General features: G+C 38.4%; 1 protein-coding gene across 3 annotated transcripts in view; it reads left to right on the top strand.

The window, feature by feature from the left end:
* The window catches only part of kcnb1 (potassium voltage-gated channel, Shab-related subfamily, member 1), a 41,688-nt gene that overhangs the window by 4,903 nt on the left and 9,776 nt on the right, over window positions 1-27,009 (top strand). The gene's annotated exons all lie outside the window — the stretch shown is intronic.

Below are 27,009 nucleotides of genomic sequence, written 5' to 3'. Positions count from 1 at the left end.
AATATAATTCTGGGTCCGCTGCTTTGTTTTGTTGGAGTAGTTTGTGTTGGAAAGTTAAGAATAGTTTAACTTTTCAAGTGACTTTGCAGACGCCAGCCTGTGAAATCACCTGACTGATCATGGACTGATCTTGTTGTCACTTCAAATATCAGGCCCGCCCACCATTGAGCATTATTTGTACAAAATACACGTGTGAAAAAATGAGTCCTGCCTCAAACAAACAAACAGAGTGTTTGAGAAGTGGCTACTTTTTCAACAAACATAAAATATGAGGATATTTTCATTTTTTGCGCTGAAAATGCAGAGGCTGAAAGGATTTCATTTTGAGTTCTGACTTCCCTCTTACAAGATAAATGAAATGCACGAAGTATTCTACCCGCCCACGTCAGCTTGTTAGCATGCCCGATATTAGCATCAGGTCAAATCTGAGGCTGAGATTCATGTACTGTTTTTGACCTTCTGACTCAGTTTTATCCAATTCAGTTCTGATAGGTCAACTAATATTCACAGCCTCCCTTCAGAAGACATGATTTGAATTTAAAGCTGCATAAAAGCATTATGTATTGTATTAATACAAACTTATAGACACAGAAGTTCATTACACTTCTAAACTAAAGTTTTCCAATGCATGAAGTGTCAAGTTTTCAGATCTGCAGGACACACCGAACAATCAAAACTTACATTGCATCACCACATCAGTTAAACATGACTTATTAGACTTTGTTACACATGTTATGAAGGCCATTTTTTTCTGATACTTCTTTTTTTCTGATATTTCTCTGCAGTCCGCAAGTTGCTTATGAATCACACTGGCTCAAATGAATGAAAGATATTCTGCTGGGGGCTGTGTTATTGACTTATAGTGTATTTTTGTGCACATAAACTCGGAGTCATAAATTATTTAAAGCTGGAATTGCTTGGATAAATCTTTGCAAGAAGCGGTTTTGATCAAATAAGACAGTTTTGACAATTCATTACCGTACAGGAAGGAAACCAAGAAAAGGTTAGTTGATCATTTTTGAGTTTAGATCATGAATCATTCAGTAATAAGTAAGAAAGAAGTCATGAACCTTACTGCTCAAGCTCTATTAACAAAGAATTTTAGATAGTATGCAGCCTCTAGACTTTAACATTATGTGGTTGTCTGTTGATATTAAGTACTATTTGTTTGAATAAGCTCACATCCAAGCAGTATGTAATGTGCTGAGTAATTACACACCTTGCCCTAGTGAACATTATGTCCTTATCTGAAAGCTACATCTGGCAACTCCTATCAGTAGTGCTCACCCTGCATCAGTGCGTAAGACCCATTTGGCCCTCTGCAGATCTTCAGAGAGTAAAACCTACAACTCGCAACCTGGGTGACCAAAGCAGTGTTATGCATGAAAAACCTTTGATGCACCTCTTCAAGGCTGGATAATTATGAGGGATCAAAGAGGACAGTCTTACTTTCTAGCACTGTGTTTAAAAGGAGCACCGTGCCTTGTTTTTAGCTTGCAACAAGCATTGTATGGGAAATGGAAATTAAACAATTTCCAATTTTTTGCTGGCTAATGCTTTGCAGTGAGAATTTGTGCGATCTGTCAGCTCTAACCCACAAACCGGCTGAGAGGAGTGCTGCGAGTCTGTCAGTGAAATGTCTTCTTCTTTGGAATATAAAAGAGATGCAAAATCAATGTTTATTATGTTAGAGCAAAGGAAGTGCTGTAGCATACACAAAAAAGATGACCACTTTGAGACAACCGTATGCTGCCATCTCGGTTCTCACACTCTGATTTCTGCAGTTTATCAAAATACCGATGGAAAATCTTTTTGAAATGCTGAACCAAATCTGTACTCATCTTTACTTTGGGCAATAACACAGCGGATTACTTTGGCTGTATATTTTCTGCAAATCAATGGCTCTAATTATCTACACAGTGACGAGAGGCCTATGTCCAGTGTCCACATTAGGTTTGTTTAGCCGTGATATTAATCCACATGTCTTTAGTGGTGTTTTAAAGCTTTAGTGTAGGACAGCCTGTCATACAAACAGAGCAACCGTCTCACAGCAAGAAGTAGAGTTTATCAATTCCTAATTAGCTTAAAAGGGCAACATGAAACCACAGACCACGCTACTAAAAGCAGTAATAGGGGTTGATGTATTGTCTTAGGTATTTTTTAATAGGCAACTGTGGGCTTGTTGAGTGGTCTAGCTTCAACCACAGACTCTGTGTTAGCTCGTCACTTATCCTGGTTCAGAGATGGGAATGTAACAGCCTGTAAACAGGTGGGGAATTTTAGAGATGAGCACAAAACAAATGGTTACTAAGCAACCAAAGTACAATTTTATTATCACTGAAGGTATATTGAACATTAGTCTATGTATGTTTTCGTTTGTGTGTGTATGTGTGTAATAGCACTCCTCCCCTTATACTTTAATGTCTAAGCAAAGCTATCACAAGGAGGTGAGTTGACGCTGCATTATTTGTCAAGATGCTCTGCCCATATTCTGTCTGCCTTGTCTTCCTTATCCCTCTCTGGCTCATGTCTTTTCTTCTTTCCTCCCATCTCCAGGCCCCTCTGCTATACCTCGGACTAAATGTCAGGGAAATGTCACATTAATTATTCTCCAGGAGACTCTGGTTCCAATTTGAAGCTTCCCTCTCAGTTTTTACATTCTTTGTATGCTGCTTTGTCTGTCTCCTGCTCAAATCAGATTTAAGTCACCATGACGTAAGATTGTGTCTGATCACTAAAGCACTGCTGAAGAAAAGACTAGCACAAAGAGAATACTTTTCCACCAGCAGTTTTTATGTGGCGTCATTTTGGATTTGGATGTTTTTTGTTAGTAGTAATACCAAAAAAATGATCTGTCACTAAATTACAGTTTTAGAAATGTAAGTCAACAAGCAAGTAATTATTTTTCTTTACAGCCACTTACAGTAAAAAAACAAAGCAAACATGTAAACATGGATCCACTGAGAAATGTGATATTTACAGTTCATAGAGGACTTTATTTGTAAAAATCATCTTAAAAGAATAAGTCAAAATGTTTCCCTTAAAGCACACATCCAAGACTCAGGTACATCAGTACATTAAACCTAACAAGAAAGAATCCCATTTGAGATGGTTTAAGATTCTATTAATTGCTAAGTGGACACATTGCATCTGTGAGTTTGGTTTCAAACTGTTGACTGAAGAAACCAAAGCTCGTTATTTTTGTCCCTTTATTAAAAAAGTGAGAATTACCATTTTTTTTTTATCTTTCAGTGGGTACGGTGCATCAGATGGCAGGCAACAGATTCCAATTATGTTCCTTTCATGTCACACTTAATGTGACATAAATGTAGCTTGGCTATATTCCTACGCATAAATCAGTCTACAGCAGAATCTATGACACGAAGCAACCAGGAGGAAATATATCACTGTTTCCAAGAGCTGGGAAGTCACAGCTGGTCAGATGATGTATAGGGAGTAATGAAAAACAAAACAAGAATGCAAGGCTCTAATTCAGAGGCTGGATCATCTAGAGTTGAAGTTTTCAGAATAGATATTTGATAAAAGACTGAGGATGTAGTATTTTAAAAGACCGTGTTGATATTGCTCTTGGTTCTACAAATTTGTGTAAATCATCCTTAAAAACTATTTTGTTCCAATTTTCCTCATTTGGGAAGAACGCATGGATTCACTCTTGCTTTCACATAATTTTTTTTGCTTTTCAGAATAATTTTTGAATAGTTATACAAAAGGTTTGCTTGTTTTAGGATTAAGAAAGTTCTGCCATTGACCTTGTGACAGCTAGTACAGAGACTGTTCAATCTTATCTTTTGTCTCATATTGAATCATTCAGTGCTAATTTATTTCTGTTTTAAGCAGATATATATGTTCAAACTTATTAGTGCACCAATACATCACTGACTGAAGTGCAAAATAAGTGCATGTTCATTGTTTTCATAATGTTCAAAAAGCTGAGAGTGACTTCAACTCTTCAATTGTCTCAATCTTTATTATGTAGTGGAAAGGGAGGACCTTGCAAATGGTTACCAGCAAGTTACCAACAACGATTTTTTTTTTTTTACATTGTTATATGTGTCATGGGAATGTTTGGTATTTGGAAATGTTGGTATTAATTAACCATAGTGTAATTTCCCTTATAACTAAGAAACCTTTTGCAAATACTTTAAACTGCCACACCAGACCCCCCTTACAGAACCAGCTAAAATACAGAAGGTTCATTGGGATGTTCTGCAAGTGTCCACTGAAGGCGGGCCATAATAATAGTTCTATAAACTGAAAAAATATTTTAGGAGCATTTATGCAGTTTGACAATCTGTTTTATAATTTATGATGTGTGAGTGAAAATTTCATTTCTTGCCAAATGCACTTAAGGAACGGAATCTATCTCTACTAATTAATATTTATAGTGTGGAGTTTTTACTTTTGAAATTGGGATAGTATTAATGCTCCAAAGAATAGGAAAAGGAAGATTTTTTTGGCAAGTTGCATTCTTTGGGAAAGGTGTCAAATGTGAAAGTCAGGGTAGAGAAACCTGAGGTGCTGAGTAAAATTTCAGTTTTCTTTGATATTTTTCAAAGTAAGAGATTTGAATTTCCAAGTTGCCAGCTGCCATTGTCCACAGCTTGAGACTAATGGTCTTGTCGAGATACAAGAGGCAACATCATCAGTCAGTGCACTTGTAGGTTGTGGTTTCTTGACTGAGGTAGCTTGGAAAACCATAGTCCAGGACCGTAGTCAAACATTTAAGGCCATGATGCTACTTAGATTTCCACAATGCTTGATTTTACTCCCTAAAGTACTTAAAGTTGTACAGTTAATTTTTGACAGATGAACAGAGGTTACATACAATCAAAATCTTTGAGTTTAAAGGCAATTTAAAAACCAGAAGGGTTTCTGTCTGTTGTAGGCGAGTCACACAAATGTTTGATGACGCTGCTTCGCTTGTATTCAAAAGAATTCAAACTTTCATCAATATCTAGTGAGCAGCGACACCTTCTTCACTGCAGTTATAAGACTCTGATAAGACTGAGTGTTGTACTTTGCGAGTGAAGTTGTACCGGAGTCAAATTCCTTGTTTGTTTAGTCAAACCTGGCCAATAAAGCTGATTCTGATAAACTGTGCTTATACTCTTACTTTGCAAGACAAAAAAAACGCAAATTCATGCAAGAGTATAATTTCTAGTTGTCATGATAGTTGCAGGACTACTGGTGAATGTTTAAGCAGCCTTGTCGAGATAACAGTTCTCCACTTAATGCTTTGGTGTTTGCTTTGAAGTAGCTGCTGTTTGAAAGCGAACATCATTACTTTAGCATGTATCAATGAACCAGCAGCAGGATGCAGCTTTTTGTACCAATATCAAATTTCTCATGCAACTCTCCTGCAGGAAGCCGTTTAGTGACCAGGCTACACCAAAGGCACGGATTGTGCTTGATAATGTGATGTTGCCTTGAAGTTTTGACCCACATGCAGAATCACTCGGAGAGCCAGTAGATTTAAATGTTTCATTCACTGTGACAAACAAGGATCCAGAAAACAGGACAAAGTGGACAGTTTACAGCGGTGAAGTAACAACCAGCCTTGTGGTTAGTCTGAGGAAGGGAAGCAGACTGATTAGAGGTGTGCAGTCGGGTCTTAGCGGATAACTGATGAATATGCTTACATTGGTTGTTGAAGGGGGGAAACATGGACCGGGTAAAGGATTAGATGCGGAGGGTCTGCAGAAAGTTCCCTTGGTGATCAAAGAAGGGTGAGAGTGAGATCCAGGAGGATAAGGTTTGCAGGAGGCGTCGCGCTGGAGAGTGGGCAGGTAGATGAAGGAGATTGAAGACGGTTGTACACAAGTTAAGTCTTTCCAGGAGGGTTGAGGACAAACTGGGCTCTCAGATTGTATAGAGGCAAAAACAGGATCCACATGAAAAGTTCACAAGAAGGCAAATTCTTATTTGAGAACTTAATTCAGGTTCTGGCTGGAAGTACCATCAGGGTCAATCATCCGGCGACGAGAGGTGATCCTTCTTCTCCTTATAAGCACCAGCCAACTTGATGACAGATTGGCCTCAGGTGTGCAACAACCCAGAACTGGCCAACTCTCCAGCAAAGATCCTCTCTGCAGCCGGAACACTCACTCTCACACAAAAAAAAACACCAAATCCTAACAGATAAGGGATTCAGCAAAAATAGCATTTCAGGCTTTTGTATGGTGCCTCAAACCAGTAAGCCTGGAACATATGTGGAGTGTGTGTATGTTGAGACTGAGTGTTCCCAGCATGCAGCAAGAAGAAAAAAAAAAAGTAACCTTGCAGCATCTGAAGGTTAAAGTTAAAATGAACTAAAAGTCTAAATTTGCTCCATATTTTGGTTAGCAGTGTTGCTTAACACATAGCATATCGATCAGGGGAAGGCTTAGGGAATAGATTAACCTCACTCACATATGACCAAACACCAGTCACTTCTGTATTCAAACTTGAAATTGCATGTTGCATGTATTAGATAGCTGGCAGTTTTGAATATGATGAAACCATGTCTCTGGAGTGTATGATGGATTTTACGATGGTTTTGAATGTAAAAATAATTTTCTCTACTTTCTTTTTATCCAACTGAAAGTATTGAGAGATTAAGGAATAAAATGTTGTTTAGACTGGTGGAACAAATGATGGAATTAATGTAAGACCCATAACAGTGAACCTTTTCAGAAAAACAAACAAAACTAAATTCTTTGCAAGTGACGACACGTTTAGCCAAATAGATGATGTCCACGACCCAGATAAAAACCGCACTGATCTCAGAAATCCGAATATGACTCTGCCAGACTCTTCTCTCCAATATAAAATAGACTCTCCCAGGAGGCGCCATCTGGTCCCTCTTTTTGAAAGGAGGGAGGCGTCACCCTGGTCTGCCAGTCTAGAGCCACTGTCTACAACCTCCACACTGGTGTGTCAACCAAGTCATCGGGCTGTTGTTGTTCTAATTTGTTAGAAACAACTGGCAGAAAAAACTTCTTACAACTCCAGAGCCACTATAATGAAACTATTGCATTTGCATGTTTCATGTGAATCTAAGGGGGAAAAAAAGATGCAGTGAGAGCATAGAATGACTTCGGCATAGGATAAGTGAAGCTTAGGCTATAAATATCTGTGCCGGTTGCATAGCGTTCCTTTTTTCTGCAGTTATTACATACTTTGATAGTTGAGCATTTTCTGCCTTTTTGTTTGATGGGTATGTGATACAAAAGACATAAAAGGAATATTGTCCTATTTCCTATTTCATTGCTTAAGCAGAAAAAAAACAAGAGTCGAGAAACAGAATTGTTTACTAAATTCTATCTAACAGGGACTTTGCCTTCATAATCACGGGTTACAGTCAACTGTGTGTGGATAGGAATGGATAATGATATCAGTATTTATTTTCTATTGCAGTACTCTAAATTATAATGATAGAAACAGATGTGAAGGTATCATTATTATCAGGAATCCATCCTAAGATAAAATCATTTTTGCACAATTAAAATAGAGCTTTAACTGTTATTATGTATTTGATCACATTTAACAACCAGAAGAGAAATACAAAGCCTGGGACAACAAAACACTCATTTACCTGTTTTTATGATTTGCTGTGTCCCTTTTAGTAGCCTGCGATGATGCTTCTGTATTTTCAGTGATCTGATTAGTTAGTTTGTTAACAGAGTTTTATGTGTCACCCTGAAGTCAATAAGTGTGTTAGCCATTGAATATGAGACAATCCACTCATCTTGCTTCACGGTACTGGCTTTTGGTGACTTGATGTGCACAAGTCCAATGGGGACATAATCTGGCCCTTAAGCTGTTAAATGCTCTACCATGGTTCAGCAGCTAACTAAGCTGTAATGTGTGAGCAGTGTGCAATGGGCATACCAAAACTTTGTCTCAGAAAAGGGATGAAGAAAGCCAGCAAAAATGACAAAAACGATGCAAATGAAAATGACAAAACACTCCAGGGATTTGAGGGAAAATAGACGGTAATTATTCTCTTGCTACTGCAAAATATCCTGTTTGTTTTCATTTTAATGCAAGTTCAGTTTGAAATGTTAATTATTGTACATATCCTTAATGCTACTAATGCAGTACAACTTTAAACTTGTATCAACCAACATTTATAAATTGAATATATATAATTACGTCCTTGGTTTCTCGTCCTTGGTTTCTCTTTGATTATTTCAGTCCTTAAATTTTAGATACTGTAAGTTGCTCAGGCCACCCGTTTAAACAGTAAAACTGTTCTTTCAGTGCAGATCTTTGGCAAAAAAACTTTCCAACTTATCTGTTACCATCAAAATCATAAGGCTGCTGAGTAATAGATGTGACTCAATGTTGGCTCAATGTTTTCTGTGGGGTAAATGGAATTCTTCTTTGCTAAACACAAATATGTTGCTTATGTTCAAGAAAATTTAATTTTTAACAGTAAATGGAGGTAAGGGAAGGATCAAAATACATTTTGATTACTTAAACAATATCTAATACTAAGAGGCAATAGATGTAGGGAGTCCAAAGCAAGGAAAACAAGCAGCAGGGAACAGCCATCACACTGGGAATAGGGAGACTAACGCTGATGGGAACCTGGTAAAATCAAAAAACAGGGAGTATATACACAGAGGGAGGTGATGACAAATACAGTGTGGGTGCAAGACAATCAATAAACTTAAACCAGGTGAGAGACAAGGCAAAAAAAAAAAAAACAAGAAATAAAACAAAACAAAACTGGAAGTTTTTCTCATTGTGGTGCTGAAGGAAAACTGATTTCAAGATAAAAGAGAGCTAAAGTTGACTAGAAAACAGGACATGGAAATCCAGAGCACCGGGTTAACCAAGAAACAAAGACCATTACTAATCCCATGAGAAAAATCATTTTGAGGTTTCCAGTAGCATTGTTCTTTGGAAACTGAATGTTCAGAGCAAAACGTTTTGATTGATAAGATCCACATAAAAAAGTAATCAAGTAACCACTGTGGCTCTACAAATTTTTATTTCCCGTGTATATGACCATGCATATGAGGCCAAGGAGCAATGAAGATCATCGAGATTCTTAGAAATAGTCACACAATATAGGACAGATTTGGAAAATTTGTTGATGAAGGACAAACATTGTAGGACAGAAGTCTGAGTAGAAGTTTAAAAATTCTGCTGCATATTTTATGTTCATGCAGTATTCTTGTGCAGAAGTTTGCTGCTGTAGTGGTTGAGCTGTGTTTGTGGGTTTTTGATAAGTCATGTCATGCATTTTGTAGAGGACAGATGATAAAGATTTATTATGTTGTCTCAGCTTTTTAGACTCACACTGTGCGAGGGTGGTTTGATTATTCGCTCTATTTAGTATTGTAGCATTTATTTATAAGGACTTGCTTTGTGTATTTGGACTAAAGTTCTGGTGATAGATGTGTATCAGGGTAACAGATGCACTGAAAAGCATCAATTCAAAGCAGGATTGTATGGGATTAAGTGACATCCAGCTGTGAAGATTTCCAAGCAATTGGATACCCTCCACTAAAATGCAAAAAACATCAAAAAGCTGAGCCAGTGGTTGGTTTGTTCATTATTATGATGGGAACAGTGCGGTGCAACGTGGCAGTCTTTGCAGAAGAAGACTCATCCAGTCTGTCAATGTATGTGGTTCTTTCACAGTAACAAAACACAACAATTCTTTTTTTTCTATGACTTTACAGAAAACAAAGCATTCCTGTTAATATTATGTTAATTTGATGCCAGATGATTTCCCTATTTTAGCACCGTCGCCTCACAGCGAGAGGGTTGCAGGTTCAACCCTCTCGCAACTTTCTGTGTGGAGTTTGCATGTTCTCCCCGTGTATGTGTGGGTTCTCTCCGGGTACTCCGGCTTCCTCCCACCGTCCAAAAACATGCGTGTTTGGTTAATTGGTGACTCTAAAAATTGTCCTTAGGAGTGAGTGTGAGTGTGTGTGTGTGTGTGGTTGTTTGTCTGGTTTGTCTCGGTGTGACCCTGTGATGGACTGGCGACCTGTCCAGGGTGTACCCCACCTCTCGCCCGATGACCGCTGGGATAGGCTCCAGCCCCCCCGCGACCCGACCGACGGATTAAGCGGGTATAGAAGATTGATCGATCTCCCTATTTCCTATACATTTCTCTCTCTCTAAATATGTACAAACTCCATAAATCATATTTTCTTTCAGAGAAATTGATCCCATCATGCGTTGAAACAGTTTGCATATAAAAGTGGGACACAGTCACCATCATATAACCCATTTGTTTGGTGATTCCTATTTGGAAATGTTGATTTTGTCAAAGATTTTACTGGAGATAGATCTGCCGCCACACTCAGCTGTCACTAAAAGCAGTTTAAATATTTACGTATTGTGAGTCAGTATTAGAAAATTGGTGGTCCAGAGGGCTTCCAGACTGCATGCCCAAACTAACTCACTTGGCTCTTTTTGATGCCAAGGAGCTGACTCTACTCCGACTGCCTCAGAGAAAACTGAGTGCCTCACCATGTCCCTTCGTGTGAGCCTGGACACCTTTTAGAGGAAGTATATTTCTTTTGCTGTAAGTTGCAATCTCATTCTTTTGGTTTCTACACACAGCTCGTGACCATAGGTAAGAATGTAGGATGGAGCAAATCAAATGCTTCCCGTTTCAGCTGAGCTTTATCTTAACCATTTGATAAAAAAGAGATTCCAATAATCACATAATGATAATCAAATTGTACTTTAATTTATCAACACGATGTTCACAGCATTTAAACAGTGCCCGCTTAAAGGATAATTCTGTAGCACTTCTTACCATGAGTGCAGCTTGTAATGTCTTATCATGTTATACATAAATAGATATTTGCTTCAACAGCTTCACCACAGCAAGTTTCTTGTCCTGACTCACATGTAATAAAACTAAAAATACTTTATACATTATTACACCTACATTAAAACTGCATATGTAGATGTTTCATTCATGCATTCACTCCCTTTTCATATCTCCTTTATCCTATTCAGTGTTAAGGGAGTCTGTGGCATATCGCAGCTACCAACATGTAGATAATCTTTGTGTAAAAATGAATATGTAAAAACATTACCAGTGTAAGCATCTTGATGGCAAATTCACTCAAATTTATTTATAAACTTCCCAACGCTTCAAAAGGGCAGCATTGTTAGCCATAGAATTAGCTTCAGAGAAGAAAAATGTGTTTTTTTCCCTGTGCATCTATCTATGCTTCAATTTTGGCATTTTAATGCAGTGGTCTGTTGGGACTTATTTTTTTCAGAAGTCAGCGAGGGGCTGCAGTTTTTAGCAGTTTAGCTCTGACTTCATCTTTCGGTCTTGAGGAATAGAGCACACTTTCAGCCACATCAGAGGTGGTCAAGAATTGTGTATTGCTGCTTCGAAGCTTGGCAAGCTCCTTTGTTCAAAAGAGCACTCCGTGAAAAACATGATGGGGGGGGGGGGGGGGGGGGGGGGGGGGCAGTGATCAAGAGACTGTAAACATAAAAGAAAAAATTCCCACGTGACATGTAGACTAAATCTCAGCCAGCAAAATAGAAAATCAAGACACAGATTTGTGACTAAAGGAAAAATATAACAGTGCTTGAAAAGGGATGAATGCTCACTCATATTTTTAGCCTGTGGGAAGAACACTTGAAATAACGGATTCTAACTCAATGACGTTGTGGTATTCAGAAAATGTCTTTATCATCAATTAAAGTGCGTCATAGGATTGTGACTGTAAGGTCTCACGTGTCAGGGAGAATAATCTCTTTAATATTATCTCTTTTCCATATTACAAATAAGCCCTCACTTAAATATTAAGCTCTAAATCAGGTTATACTTTCAGTTACCTTGTTATTTTACGGTAATTATGAAAATATCCATGCTTTATCATGACTGACGTCACATTTAGTGTTTTATTTGGATTTTAACTTTAATTAACTAATTTATTTTTTTAAATAAACGAGAGAGTTAAACTAATTAAAGTGTGAGAACCATGAAAAAGTAAAGACAAACATACAACCTGTCAGGTAGGGTGGGTGTGAGGAAGGATGCGGATGCAGATTCTTGAAAAAACAAAACTTGATTTATTTTTAATAAAAGGTCTTAACAGAAAGCGCGGCTGAGCCTGATCTCAAAAAACTAAACTAGACTGTGAAAACAAAACTGACTGTGACAAAAGACAAAAAACAAAACAAAACAAAACAAAACAAAACAAAAGACTTGACTTGACTTGACTTGACTTGACTTGACTTGACTTGACTTGACTTGACTTGACTTGACTTGACTTGACTTGACTTGACTTGACTTGACTTGACTTGACTTGGCATTAAAATACTTAGCTGGTGACTTGAGACCATGGATGACGGGGAAGGATCTGACTATGAACATGGAAAGACCTGGAGACTAAATACTGTGGAGGGTGATTAGTGATTGAGTGCAGCTGATGGGGAAAACACAGGTGAGGGAAGTGAAGCTGATGGCAGGGCAGGAGAAAGGTGGCATGACATGGCAAAACTAAAAACGAGACCTGAACCTAAAACATGAGAAAACTAAGAACTTAAGCAGAAACTAAAAACATGGCAAAAAACCCACAGACATGACACAACCACACAGTAGATAAATGCTATTCGATCCAAAGCATGACTAACTTTTGACTCATTTCAGGGACTCCAAGAACTCAGAATCAGCTGAGCCGTATTCTACTTTTTGGGGAAAGCCTTTGATTATTACTTTTATTGAGGTGTCTGAGTTATGGGTTGCCTTTAGACTGAATTAAATTCTAATGGACTGTGCTCATATGAAGGACAGTCACCCACATTCCCACAGGCAAAGAGAACAAAAGCAACTGGCTCGTATTTTGTTTCTATGAGAGCAGAAAACAAAGTACAGCACCGGAAATGCAAATCCTATCAATAAATTCTCATCAGGAGGTGTCTAGATATACAAACAAAAGCCATGCTGCGACACAGATGCCGTTTAGAAAACATGTGCGTGGCTAAAATAAAATATTTAACGCAGCAAGACCTTAAAAGAAAAGACCCCCCCCCCCTGCTTAATATGAAGACACATGTATTTCATCAATGAAAACAGAGGGTTTTGGCAGTGAGGTGTATGCTATATTTTATTAAAGAGGTGGTACTTCCAGCTTTACAGTTTAAGTGAGGTAAAGGTTGCCCTGGGTGGTGAAATGCTGTCTCACTCAAGGACGTGAAAATATGCCATGTTTGAGTGAGCGGTTAATATTGCTCTCTCGGTTGTTCCAAATCAGTACAATTCCTTAAGTGGAGTGCTCATCAGTGTCTGTCTGTGAGGTATAACGTGAAGCATTGACGCTGTTTGAGCAACAATGAAAAGTTTAGAATGAGTTAGCAAAGTTCCCCTTTCTGACAATCAGTATGGAAACTGGGAAGAATGTACAAACTGAAAAAATTTCACAACTCTGTAAAGTTCACACGACAGCAACAGCTTTTCTCGTGGTTCTCAAAGATTCTGTTGTAAATCAGAACCCAGATGCTATGCTTGCCAACTCCTATAACTGTGTTACAGCTTGATTGGTTTTAATTTTATCATTTCCACTAATCTATGGAAAATATCTGCTGTGGCTGAGCAGTGAAACTGAAAAAAACCCAAAAAAACACCAGTGAATCATAACATTCATGAGGTCCACATGGAGCCAAACTTGCACTCTTGCGCCAACAAGTCTTTACTAACAAAATGACCACTGTTTGTTCATACCCCTTGATACAGGGATGGCTAAAGTCGGTCCTCAACGGCTGCTGTCCTGCAGGTTTTAGATGTTTCCCTGCTTCAACACACCTGATTCAGATGAATGGATTGTTAAGTTCTGCACAAGCCTGCTAATGACGCCTTGATCTGAATCAGGTGTGCTGAAGCAGGGAAACATCTAAAACCTGCAGAACAGTGGCCCTCGAGGACCGGATGTGGACAACCCATCTCAGCGTCCTTTAAACTACTGCCACCTACAGAAGACAGAAGGGAAATACAACTCATAAGCTTTTCCACATTTGAGCAAAATGCATTCTTTCCCTCAACAAGCCTCAACTTTATTTTGAGGAAAAAAGACATGACAACAATTTACTGAAACAATTTCGTCAGCACCACTGCCAACTTATCCCGGGTGTACCCTGCCCTGTGGCAGCCAAGGCTCTAGCCCCCCTGTGACCCAGAGTTAGATTAAACTGGTAGAAAATGGATGGATGGATGGATGGATTTTCTCAGTTCCTAGTTTGTCTTACGCTATAACATTACTTTGTTAGGCTTTGAAAATAATCACGGTTAGGAATAAAATGCATTATTCTTCCAAGACTTCCATCACTATTTTGGTTGTGTTGCCTTGGTGACACTTTCTTTCTGGTAGGGTTTAGGCATTCATTTAACTTGCTTAGGATTCGAAAACTACTTGGTTAAAGGAAAAAAAAAAAAAAAAAAAACTGAAATCATTTTTTGTACCATGCCACATTAATGAACGCCATTTTGACACATTGCATTCAGTTGCTCTCATGACCACTAGTTGCATGTTATTTTAACATAATTATAAGTAGTTATTGCCCACATGAACAAATGATCCATGGGTTTGTCTTTGGGAGGTGGACAGCTTATTACATTTCAGTCCCCATTTTCTCCACTGCTCTCTGTAGGAGGTAGAAAATCATGCCCAGTTAGTCCCCATGGAATGGATATATTTAATGTGAATACAGAATATTTACTCCAAGCCTGCCTTCATTTCGCTCTGTGATGGTGAAGGGTCGTCAGCAACACACTTCTACAGTTACTGAGATTCAGCCTGCTCATGGAACTGTGTGAAGCAGCAGCAGCAACAGTAGCGAGTGTTTGCGTCAGTGTTACAGGATAGGTTGGAAATGAACACTGCAGCAGGAGCACAGCAGAGCAGCATAGCGGATGGGGCCTCACTGCAGAGGATGTTTTGGAAATGCTGTTTGTTTTTCATGCATTTTATGTTCCAGCACAACTTAAGTTGTTTGATTGAAGCAGCTCACAGGCTTTGCGTAATGAGAGTATATTATTTTTAATATATTGTGTTGTGTATTTGCTGTGAATCTTCGTGAGCATAGAAAATTAGATATATGTATAATTTTGGTTACAGTCACATGTGGGATATAACAGTTATTAGTGATTTATTTCTCACACTTTTTGTTTATTTCTTTTTTAACCATTTATGTTCACCACATTCGTCATTGCACAAGCGAATTGCAAATTTGTTTGACTTTTAAGCATTTTTTGATGTTTTTGTAACATTTACGGTGATTGTACTTATTTGGGTTTGGATGCGTTCCATATATCTGTTCGCGCACTCTTTCTTGGTATTCAAAAGCCCACCTTGCACAGTGTCCGACATCCAATACTTGCCATCCCCATGTGCGCACACAGCAACATATTTCACGGGTGAAGAAATTGCTTCAGTCTTTGGAGCTTTCAATTATTGGAGGATTTTCTGTCAATTTGCAGGTTGTGTAGATAGACGAATAAGCAGAGACAGAATCCACCAAGGTGAAGGTGAAACATTTTTTAAGCCCTGTCTTATTGTGAGGGCCCTTGACATCTGGTGTGTGAAGCTTTTCACCTTGGTGATTGTTTCACCCTCGCTTTGAACTACTGTCCAAATGAGGGCTGTATGGTGGTGTGGTGTTCTGCACTTCACAGTAAGAGGATTCCTGGTTCTAATCCCGGCTGGAGCCTTTCTGTGTGTTGTTTGCATGTTCTTTCCATGTGTGCGTGGGTTCTCTCTGGATACTCGATCATCCTCCTACCATCCAAAAACATGCACATGCAAGTGAGATCAATTATTGATTCTAAATTGAGTAAATGTAAATGTGCATGGCTGTTTGTCTGTGATGGACTGGTGACCTGTCCAGGGTGTACCATGTCTATTTGCCCTATGGCAGCTGGGATAGGCTCCTGTCCCCATACAACCCTTAATTGGATTAAGCAGGTATACAAAATGGATGGATTGATAGATGAATCTAAATTAATCCACATGTACAGTATCACAAAAAGAGAAAACACAAATAGACATTTTTTAAATTTGTATAAACTTGCTAAACTCTTTCTCTAAATAGCAGTCATCGAGTCTTAGCAACTGCAACCAGGCACTGTAGAGTTGTCAAGCTTTGTCACAATATTGTGTGTATAGGTCTGAGTTTGGATGGAGTGCCTTTTATCACAATCTATTTTTGGTTCAGTATTAGAAGTACAAAAGAAAAGCATCATGAATGGATTACAGTGTAAATGTCAGCAGGTCCGGCCTTGTGTTCAGTTCTCCAAGATTGGACGGTTTGCTATTTTCTACATGATTGCAAGAGTAACAAGTGTACAAATGCTGATTCAGATTCTGAAAAACGGGTGGGTTGGTAGGACACGGATGCAGACTCAGAGGTGTAAGGCAAAAAGACTGGGTTTTATTCACAAAAAACAAAGTTAAACAAAAGGCGCAGCTGAGCCGGATCACAAGACTAAACTGTGGAATAAATACATGAATATTATTGAGGCTACGTGCCCACGACAACGCTCTGAAGCATAAACGCAGATGTCCGTTTTTTTCCTCCACAATTTATCTGCGTTCTCACGAGCGTCTTGGGGTGGATATCTGTCTATCCATGGGAACAGGGAAAACGTATAAAACTCATAAAACTCGCAGTTTGCCGATGTAGTATGCACACCCCGGACGTAGGTGGCAGTAGCAACAATACCTTTGGTATTGTTATATGAGTTATATTGTTATATATTAATAAATTTGAGAAATGCCTGTTTTGTGGCTACTTCCTCCGCGTCAGTTGGAAGAAAATGGCGAAGCGCGGCAGCAACAACAGTACGCCTTCAAACTTTGTTTGGACAGATGATGAGGTCCAGTTGCTCCTGAACACGACACTGAACTACAAAGCCAGGAAGGCAGTAGATGATATGGATTGGGAGAGTGTCCAAAATAAATATAGTGAGATATGGGAGTCTTTAATGGAGAACTACCCACTTAACGTGTGCAAAAAACGCACTTCTGCGTTTTGAACTGTTCCTACGGCGACGAGAGGTTGGATCGTTTTCAAGATCTCCACTCTGGGGGGCGTTTGCGTTTTCTCCGTTTTGAACTCCTAAAAACGCCGTCGCCGTGTGCAAGATAGGCACATCTGTCGAAATGTTCTGCGTTTATCTGTCGTTACCGTTGTCGTGTGCACGTATGAGACAAAACAAAACGAAAGACTTGACATGAAAGACACTTAACTTTAAGGTCGTAGCTTGACGTGGCAAGGGAGTGGTGATATCGGGGAAAGATTTAACCAAATGACAGGGGAGCCTGGAAACTAAATAGGGAACTGGGAGTGATTGGTGACTGAGTGCAGCTGGGGACAATGACAAACAGGTGACGTGAGTGAAACTAATGAGCAAACAGAAACTGTGGGGAAGGCAATGGCAAAACTAAATACAAGACCTGGCTAAAACATGAACTCAAAAACCTAAACATAAACAACCTAAAACATGATAAAACATCAAACTAAAAACATGGGGAAAACCCCATGGACGTGACAGTTTGGCCATTTTGTGTGCCACACAACCACACTGTGTAACAAGTCCCTACCCAACCCTTTTTTCCACATAGGGGCCATTAGCACTTATAAAGTTGAGACTATATTTCAATAAATCAGTTTAGCCTCTCATCTATAATTTGTACTTCAATTCTTTTAAGTAAATAGAAAATATCTATAAAAGAGAATATTTACATATTGCAAGTGTATTTTCATTCACAACCTAACTGAAATCAAATTAAATTAAGTGATAAATTAAAAGAATTTTTTTTTTATAGTCCTCCTGTATCGCTCTGTGTTAGAGAGTAGCTGAAGAAGCCTCTTACTGAACACACTTCAGATATTATGTAAAGGGTCGGCAGTGTTTCACTTTACATTCATTTACTTGGGCAGAATTATTCTTTGAATAAAAGTGAGGAATTCTATTTTTTCTTCTTGCTCATCTTGGATTTGATGGCAGCAACATTTCTCAAAAAAAAGGTGGAATGCAGTCAACAAAAGACTGGAAAAGATTCAAGATTTTGAACTCTCCTGTCATGTCGATAAAGTTTGATTGGAGTTTGTTACAGTGAGCTTCACAAACTGACTAAGAAGCGCCCTCTCCAATACATTACAAGGTCAAAAATATTCAAATAATAATAAGGTAAAGGCCATAATAATAATGAATAATGAAATGACAATTCTAAAGCACTTGGGGAAGAATTTGTAACAACATCAGCACTTCCATATAATACCAGCTCTTAATTAAAACCTTTAACGTTGCTTAAAATGCTATAGTTCCTGAGGAGTGTGGAGGAGTCAAATATCTCAGGGGTATGTACTGCACTGAAATCTGGTTGTTCTTTTTTTAGTGCTGTGTGTTTTTTGAGGAAAGGATGTTAAGAAGGCAGTGCCTTGGATGGTAAGGGTCCCTTAAAATCCTAAGGCCTTTCTTTTGTGGCCTGCTCTTGTAGAATATGGGACACCCCCCACCATACTGTTATGGCAACAAAATAATACTGTCCACAGCTGCCTGAATGAACTGCAGCAATCGTTTGTTGGACACCTCACAATTCTTTTGCTGTTTTAAAGAAAATGATTGCTTGGACCATCCACTTTGTTATCGTCACTCAATTTAAAAGCCTGCATCTCTGATGGTATGGGAATGCATATAGATCTGGTGAAAATATTTTGTTCAGGAGACCCTACATTCATAACATAAAGCCCTTCCTGCAGATCCCCTCTAATTTTTGTTCTATTACAAGTGTTCTGATATCTTGATGTGCAAAGGATGCATATTGAATATGTATTGCTTTTTATAAAGTGACAAAATCCAGAATGATCAACACAGAAATGTATATTTGGATGCTGTCTTTTCACTAGCTGGTGAAAAAAAAAAAGTGTCACAGAAGGTCCAAACTAATCAACTTTAGGTTATTCTTAGCTCTCACAAACATCTAACAATAACTAAATAAACATAATGTGATATTAATAATGGGACTATATCATGATAATGATTGTGCAACCTGAATTAGGAATTTCTGTTGGATCGAATTTATTGAGTGGAAACTGGTTCTGAAAACTAACAATGCTTCATTCATTACTGGCTTTGACGATGTCTCCACAAGCAGTCCTAATTAAACTTATTTATAGAGTCTGGGTTTTAACCAAGAACGATTGCTAAGCTAACATTTTCAAACCTAACATTAGCTCAGCTCGTAAAATCTGCCCGTAACAGTGTTATTTTAGGAGCAAAAAAATTTGTCCAGCTTAATAAGTCTGCATTCTTTTGGAAATACCTTACACAGTTTTAAAAAGACAAAGAATGTTTGTGACACATCTGCTTCCCATGTTCAAAGTTCAAATTAAAGGTTTAACAATCATAATAACAGTAGGAGAAGGTAGGGCTTAACAGTCTTTCATGCAGATGCATCCACATTAAAGCAGCACAGGGTCCCCATACATGCTGATTTGTAGACATTTTGAAGTATTATCTGTGCCTTCATAATGTTCTCATCTTAGTGGTAAGAAACATGTTCTCTTGGGAATGACAAGGGTTAGGGTTAGGTCTGATTTCATGGACTTCATGGTCTGATTCTGAATTGTTGGGAACAATAAATCAGAAGGTGTTGAAGTTGTTCAATTACCAAAACTTATAGGATTTGCATATTAATTTTAGTGTAACCCTCAAAGGGATTAACAGCACTGACACTAAAAGGCCACTAATCTGAGCTTTCACAAACTATGAAATATGGACTGTTAAATTTTGGCGTGTTGAATGTAATGTAAGTGTGTGTTTGAGTACAGGATTAAGACTAATCTTGCTTTGTATGTATGGCCCCAGCTGCGTGAATAGAATACGTGACATTCACGTCTATCAGTCGAGGTCGAACAACTCTATGCTTTTGTGCTCCCTCTCTTTCCATTCCTCTCATTTTTCTTTTCCTTTCACAGCCATTTCTGAAATGTTTAAAAGTTCACTGTCAGTATCTCCATAGTAACTGTCATCTCTGTGCAACTAGCAGCTGCCATCTATTCACGCATCGTTGTTGATTGACTGTAAATGTAGAGGAGTTTTGTGTGTTTCTTTGTCTGCATCTCTTTCAAATCAATGGATCTCTCATGTTTACTGTTTCTGCCTTTTTTTTTTTTTTTACTGTTCAGAGCTGACGTCTGCAAAGTATACCAGGATGTTCTCTAGTTTCTGTTATAAATAAATGATCATGTACTGAAAGGCTGTGTGAACTGCATCATACATTCATTAACATGGAAGCAATATCCCTTAACAATATGATAGTCTTGCTTCTTTATATTTTTGGCAACATGCTACAATATAACATGACTGAAAACAAATCAGAGTCATACCTAATGCATTTGATGGCGGTAACAGATAAAGCTTTATTGCTTCCATTTCCTCCATTCAGAAAAGTCACCACACAACAATGAAGAGTCTGTCTTTCCTGTCCTCTCAGTTGCTACAAATACTGTGTACCCCAAGTCAGAATTACTGTAAAAAAAAAACAGCTTCCTTTGGTGCGCCATGCCAGACCCTATTGTGTTGCTATTTATAAAACCACCATGGACGAGTCAGAGTTTAAATATAGATGCTGAGTCTGGATTCTCTTCTTCATCTGAAATGCATGAATAATTGAGAGGGAGAGGAGATGAGGTGGGATTCATTCAGGAGATGGATGGTGCAAGCATAGATTTCCTACCTACATTAGAGGTTTACTGAGGAGGATTGCGGTGCACTCTGTGCATGCAAGGGCTGTATGAGTTGAAGGAAAGTTTGATGAATGCACCAAATATGGCTTATTACATACTGTTCTCCAGTCTCAAAGTACAGAGTCTTATTTAGGATTCTGAATTTTAAAAATAACAACAAAAAAAGAGTTATGTATTGTTATATATAATGGTATGTCAATTTTTAGGATAATTTGAATATCATGTCTGTTTTGAAAAATGTTGAAAATATGGTTAATATACTTAGAACTTAGAAAAGGATATAGAAACATCATACAGTATTTGACTTTTCTAGGCTGAAGGTGCCTAGCTTTAATGTCACAGAACCAAGGTCATGAACATGGAGCTATTGGCAGAAAGAAAAGCCACATGATTGAAATGATTTGCCTTGACGAGATGTTGGAGGTTAAGATAAACGAGGCTCGGCTGTTAATAGTTAAGAGGTGATGGAGGGTGGAGACTACAGCTGAGCCACTGCAAATGTGTCTTTGTGTATTTCAAGCTATCATGCTGGGGGAAATGTGGAAGACACAGTCTCCTCCCGTCTCCATGGAAACCCCGTCTCTTTCACAGGCAGAGAAGCAAGCCGTGCCAGATTTGGAATCAGAGTGTGAACTATTCCACATTATTACTTGTTTGACCACTGACAGCAACATCTTGAAGAAAATGAATATCAGTGGTGAGATAATGATCATTTGTGAGGCACACAGTGAAAACAGATCTAAATGAAGACTGTGCCTTGCAGACTTATTTATGAAGTGCTCCTTTATTTTTCTAAAAATAATTTTGGCTATTAATTCTATTTTATTTTTCAAATGGAGCTTCAGTAATATTGGCCAAAATGAAGCAAATTAACTAATAACCTGTGATGAAATACAAAGAGCAACCTGACACAAATAGTAGAAACACTTAAAGACAAAATAGATTCTAAAGCAGGACAGATGGTTCAAAGCTTGGTAAACTCCCAGTAAGGTACAAATCAGGGCTAGAAGTGAGGGAGATACAAAAAAGGAGACTCTGTCAGACTTGCTTTTCACACACAGGTCCATGTGGCCACCTCCTGTCGAGCTTCAAGGGAGTTGTCATGGTGACAGTGGCTGGCAGTCGAGGCTGGGAGAGTGTTGCATGGTATCCCTGTGGCCTGCGACGTGGCTCAGGGGATGATGGGAAAGCAAGTCAGCTGTCAGGGGATCTTACTGTTCAAACAAGACCTGGATTTAGTCAACCGAAAACAGATACACCTTTACCAAAACCTCCTGAGAACAAAGGGTGAGATGGGAGTTTGAGAGCAGTGCTGGTCATTATGTTGGTCTAATGTGTTGCTCAGGCTGAATGCAGGCAAAGTGTCGACAATGGGCTCACAGGAACATGAGTTTCCGCTGCTAAAGAAGAGCAGTGTGTCTGTTCCTCCTGTTGCTACCCATGAGATAGGTGCCAGCTGGAGCACTTGGAACCCAGGAGTTCCTAACTGTCTCTGGGGATTCCACCACACTTAATACAGTGTGAATACTACATTATGTGAACCATTATGAACCATTCTCTTGCTCTTTTCAGGATTTTGCTGGTATTTCCTAATTTGGTTTGGTTTGCCCGATAGCTCACGGTGGCCAGCATTAGCATGTGCAAACATTGAATAGATATGGCCGTAATTGTGTCACTCTACTCGCTTCATTATTTTTCTCTGTTTGGGCCACTGTTGCACTACAATATTGTCTTTTTATGCAATAATCTGTTACATGTACTTCTGCCTCATCACATCTACTGTATATTTTAGCTTTGATATAGATCAGAATTTCCTTCTTACATGTAGACCGGTTTTAGATCCAAATTATTCATTATTCAAATTCAAATATAATATATCTCTAAAATGTACAAAGCCCTGTACGCTCAAGCACTTAACAATATAACTCCCCACCACATGTCTATTTAATATAGTTGGCACTAATATAGATGAGGATTTTCCTGTCTAATATGTTTTTAAAGGACTATTACAATAAACAAAATTCTAACATATTTATGCTAAGCGCAATGCCATTTGATTGATAATCTATGTGACATTATTAGGGTTGATATAATGTCCACCTAATATGTAAAAAATTGCATGTTACAACACAATGTATCTAATTATGAAATATCTAAGATGCTTGTGTGTTTATATCGAGATGCAATTAATACAATAATTCTATTTCATTGTTTTATGCATGACAAATTCAGTTATGGGGGTTTTCTGGTGGTTTCCTTCAAATATAAGCAATATGTACCATAGATAATCTGTAACTAGTTACTCAGAGAGTAAGGTTAGGTTAGGTTTAGGTTAGGCAATGAAATGGACATGAGTAAAACTCTTACAAGGAAAAGTGTAGTGCTGTTGCATTAGATGCTGAGTCATTATTTACCTTCTACCTTTCATCTAAATATCAACTAATCTCCTCTTTATAACTCTTTATGACTCTGCATTTTTGCAGGGCTTGAGAGTGTTTTAATCCAGCAGCAACCACCCCAACTCAAGAATGAAGCCATTACGAAAGTGCTAAATGTTCCTACATATAAAATACTGCAGTCTCCATTAGCTAATGCATCCATTACCGTTGAATGCTTCCACTGAATCTTGATTTCTTTACTCACATTCACATCCATAATCTGATTTATAGCGAATTACTCGTTTTACTTATACTACTATATACTGTGTGTATATAAAAGTGCAAAGGTCATGGTTGTTTACTTGCTGTGTGAGCATTGGGTTGACAGATGAATTGACCCAACCCATCAGCAAATAGCAACATAAAACTATGCCACTGTATCTGAAACAGAGCTTATGTTCAGTCAAATGTCACAATAACACCAAGATTTCCAGAAACAATTTCATAAGTTTACCATTCTTCCAAATATGGACATGCAGGGATGGTGTTGGTACATGTTAAGTGCATGAGGCAACAGTCTCTTTGTAATTATTGCTGTGGCTTACTCTTTTGTCGAAAGGAAAATGTGGATGCTGAGTTTGAGAGCCTCTTTCACACCAGTTTTTTCCATGTCTTCCTGAACAGTCAGGGGTCACCTTTTCCTCAAGATGATGGTGCTCTTTGTGGAGTCATGAGAGACAAGCCTGTGTGATACGGCTTTGTTTTGTTTCAGAGTGGGATTTCCTGTCAATCTGTATCTTTCTCCATCTATCTCTCACACATGTGTTATATGTGTTATAAATATCCCATACCTTCATCTTTCATCCCTTTGTTGAGCCAGCAAGGAAAATTCAGTGGCAGTGGCTTTTTTGTATCCAAATAATCAAGAACGTTAAAACTGTGAGATGTAATCATGGGTGTGGTCATTGTTTTTTTTTTTTTTTTATGTGGGTCACTGAGTCTAGTTTGAGTCCATGAATAGTTTGTAATTCTGTTGATTGTAAAATTTTGTCTACAGCTCCATACAGGCTTTCCCCAGATGCGTGTTTGTTTGCTGTCTCCTTAATGTGCGCTGAAAGGTTTATCTCAGCTTTGGAGTTCAGTAGTTCTATGAAATTAGAGCCCTGTGATATCAAAACAAGCCGGGAGAGAAAGGGATATAGACAAAATAGACAGAGTGAGTGAGTGCACACAGAGCACTGAGGCAAGGTCACCATAGTCCAGTGGGAAATGTGCAGGGTTTCCTAGAGGAACTTAACCTCATAACCATAACATTACACAGCAGCACCAGTGTGCCCTCATTAGCGACCTTTTTATAGCCTCTCAATCCTATTACCTCTGCCCTTTTTTTTCTGCTCTACCTCAGCTGCGATCTCTGGTGGCTTCAAGTTTGGGATTTGTGAACAATGTGTCTTTATCACTTCTCTGGTTCATTACAAGTTCATTGTGTCTTGCAACCAGTCGGTGACCTTTAATACCTGGTGTTTACAAAGGTGCAGCAGGAAATGAGCAATGCGCCATGTAATTTCCATTATAGAAATAATTTTTGCTTAAACACCACAATCATTGTCACTGCACCCTCTCTACCCCTTCACTTTTATGCTGCCCTTGTCAGCTTCACCCTCACCCTTGAGTCCCAGCCCCTCTCCGCTCTTCAAGTGTTTGATTCAAACAGATTTCCTCCAGGGCAGGGAGAGAGGAGCACAGAGGGAAGGAAATAAACAGATAGGGTCATTATTCATGTCTGCCGTGAAGCTATGGCAACAGTATCCTGCTGCTCTGATTGGTCATAGATAGGATTGTCTTCTTAGCCATCACTTTCTCTCTAGGAGTCCAAATTATTGGTTCGTTGTCAAGGTCCTCTCTATCAGTCAGCTCTTAAATGACGGTTGCGATCGTTGTTTTTCTGTCAGTTTGTCTTAATTTCCTCTGGGTGATTTATAAGGAGACCTTGTAATCATGAGCTGGAATTTGGTCCGTTTGTTTACATCTCATATTGTTACATGTATTAGCTGCATTGAATTTGGAAGAAAGTATGTTGTCTATCATATGATTTATTTCATCACATGTTATTCTAACCTCTGGTGTGTGGGCTATTGTCAAAACAGGCTCAGTGTTCCAGCAACAACCTCCTACTCATCTCTCTATAAGTTGCGCTGTTTGGAGATTGAAGGTTAATATAGCCAGTGCATGTTCATGAAGTAATGGCGTTCTTGGTCCTCTAAGCAACAGATGCTACCCTGTTGCCCTTCTCTTTATCTTGATGGTGCATCAGTATAGATTATGGAAACAAAATAACTGAAATTACCCAGTTAGTTAACACAATATGGATTTTTTTGTTGAAAGACATGTCTTGAAGAATCAAAATGATAAACCTGAAATCGGCTTAATAATGACTCATCGTCGCTGAGTTCCTTCAGACAGGGAGCTCCTCTCTTACACCTCAGCATTAACATCACACTAGAGCTGCGAGATTTGTGCCCTTTATCCCCAATTTTGGAAGAAGGTTTAAACTTTCTGTAGAGTTATGAACTAAAACAATTAAAAGGCTTTTCATATTTCTTTTCACAGCTCAAATTACAGTGTCTCTAGAGTCAAAATTTCAAAGACAAACTTTCTTTTATAACAGGCTGGATGGCAGTGCAGCACTTTCTCAGGCATTTCTCATTATGCTCATTATTCTATATTGTAGGCCTTTTTTTTGGCTCAAACAAGCTACTTCAAAGCAAAATGATTGTATATACATATACATATATATATATATATATATATATATTCAGCATATACCACTATATATATATATCTATATATATATAGTGGTATATGCTGAAAATATCCTGCTAAAAAGGGGGTGTGGTCTGCCACCTTATGCTTGCATGTGAGCATGAATGATAGAATGTTAATGGAGAGGTGTGTGTTTGTGTGAGTGTGTGTTTGTGTGTGTAAAGATGCTGTTTTATGAAAGACCTTCCAGTTCTTTTAACTGTATAATATGAATCATCAGCATCGTTTTGTGCGCTGAATTCTGAGGACATTCTAATTTTGCATTTTCATCTGTATGTCACATATCAGGAAGTGAAACGTTTCTTCCATCTAAAACCAGATAGGCCATTAGAAGGTAAAAGCAATACAGAATAGTAGTGTAGTGTTTTGCTCTAATTCTTCCATTATTTAGTGAGGACAGAAGGTTTTTCACCAGGTCACTGATATAGTGGATAGTGAGCGTGGTTAGAGCTGTAGGAAAATGATAGGGGCTCATCCCAGTTATCCAAGCTTTTATATTTCAGATGAGATGATAATTTGTCTCATGATTGTAATTATCGTAGAACTATGGTAAGCATTTCAATCTTTCTGTTATTTATAAAGATAATCCTAGTCACACAGATTTGTCACATTTGAGGTTAGAGACTTAGATTAAATCCTAATTCAGCTCGATTCAGTTCAACACAATTCTGGTCAACAGTACTCTGTCTAATTGATTATATATAGCGCCACAAAATAATGTTCATGTAGTATGATCATGTCCATATGACATTACATAAAGAGAGCCATCAAAAAAAGTAGAACTGAAGGGGCACTCAGAGGCCACATCTCTCACATAGACAGTGTCTTATTTATCACATGATGCAGATCTGCACCAAATTTGAATGTTTTTTTTTTCCTTTGCCCATGTTTCACCTCTCCGCAAAGTTTAATGAAATTCTGCCCGGTGGTTTATTAACATGATACTGAAAACCAGGAGAATAAAGGACACTGAATTACTGTCACCTTGGTGGAAGAATGAAAATGGTACAGGCTATGTTCTCTTGATCCACAAGAGACAAGCTTGATTGATGAAGAAACTGCC

Source organism: Odontesthes bonariensis, chromosome 3 (genome assembly GCF_027942865.1).
Source record: "Odontesthes bonariensis isolate fOdoBon6 chromosome 3, fOdoBon6.hap1, whole genome shotgun sequence".
Taxonomy (NCBI): domain Eukaryota; kingdom Metazoa; phylum Chordata; class Actinopteri; order Atheriniformes; family Atherinopsidae; genus Odontesthes; species Odontesthes bonariensis.
Note: the sequence above shows the minus strand (reverse complement) of the source record. Positions and strands in the feature narration are given on the sequence as shown.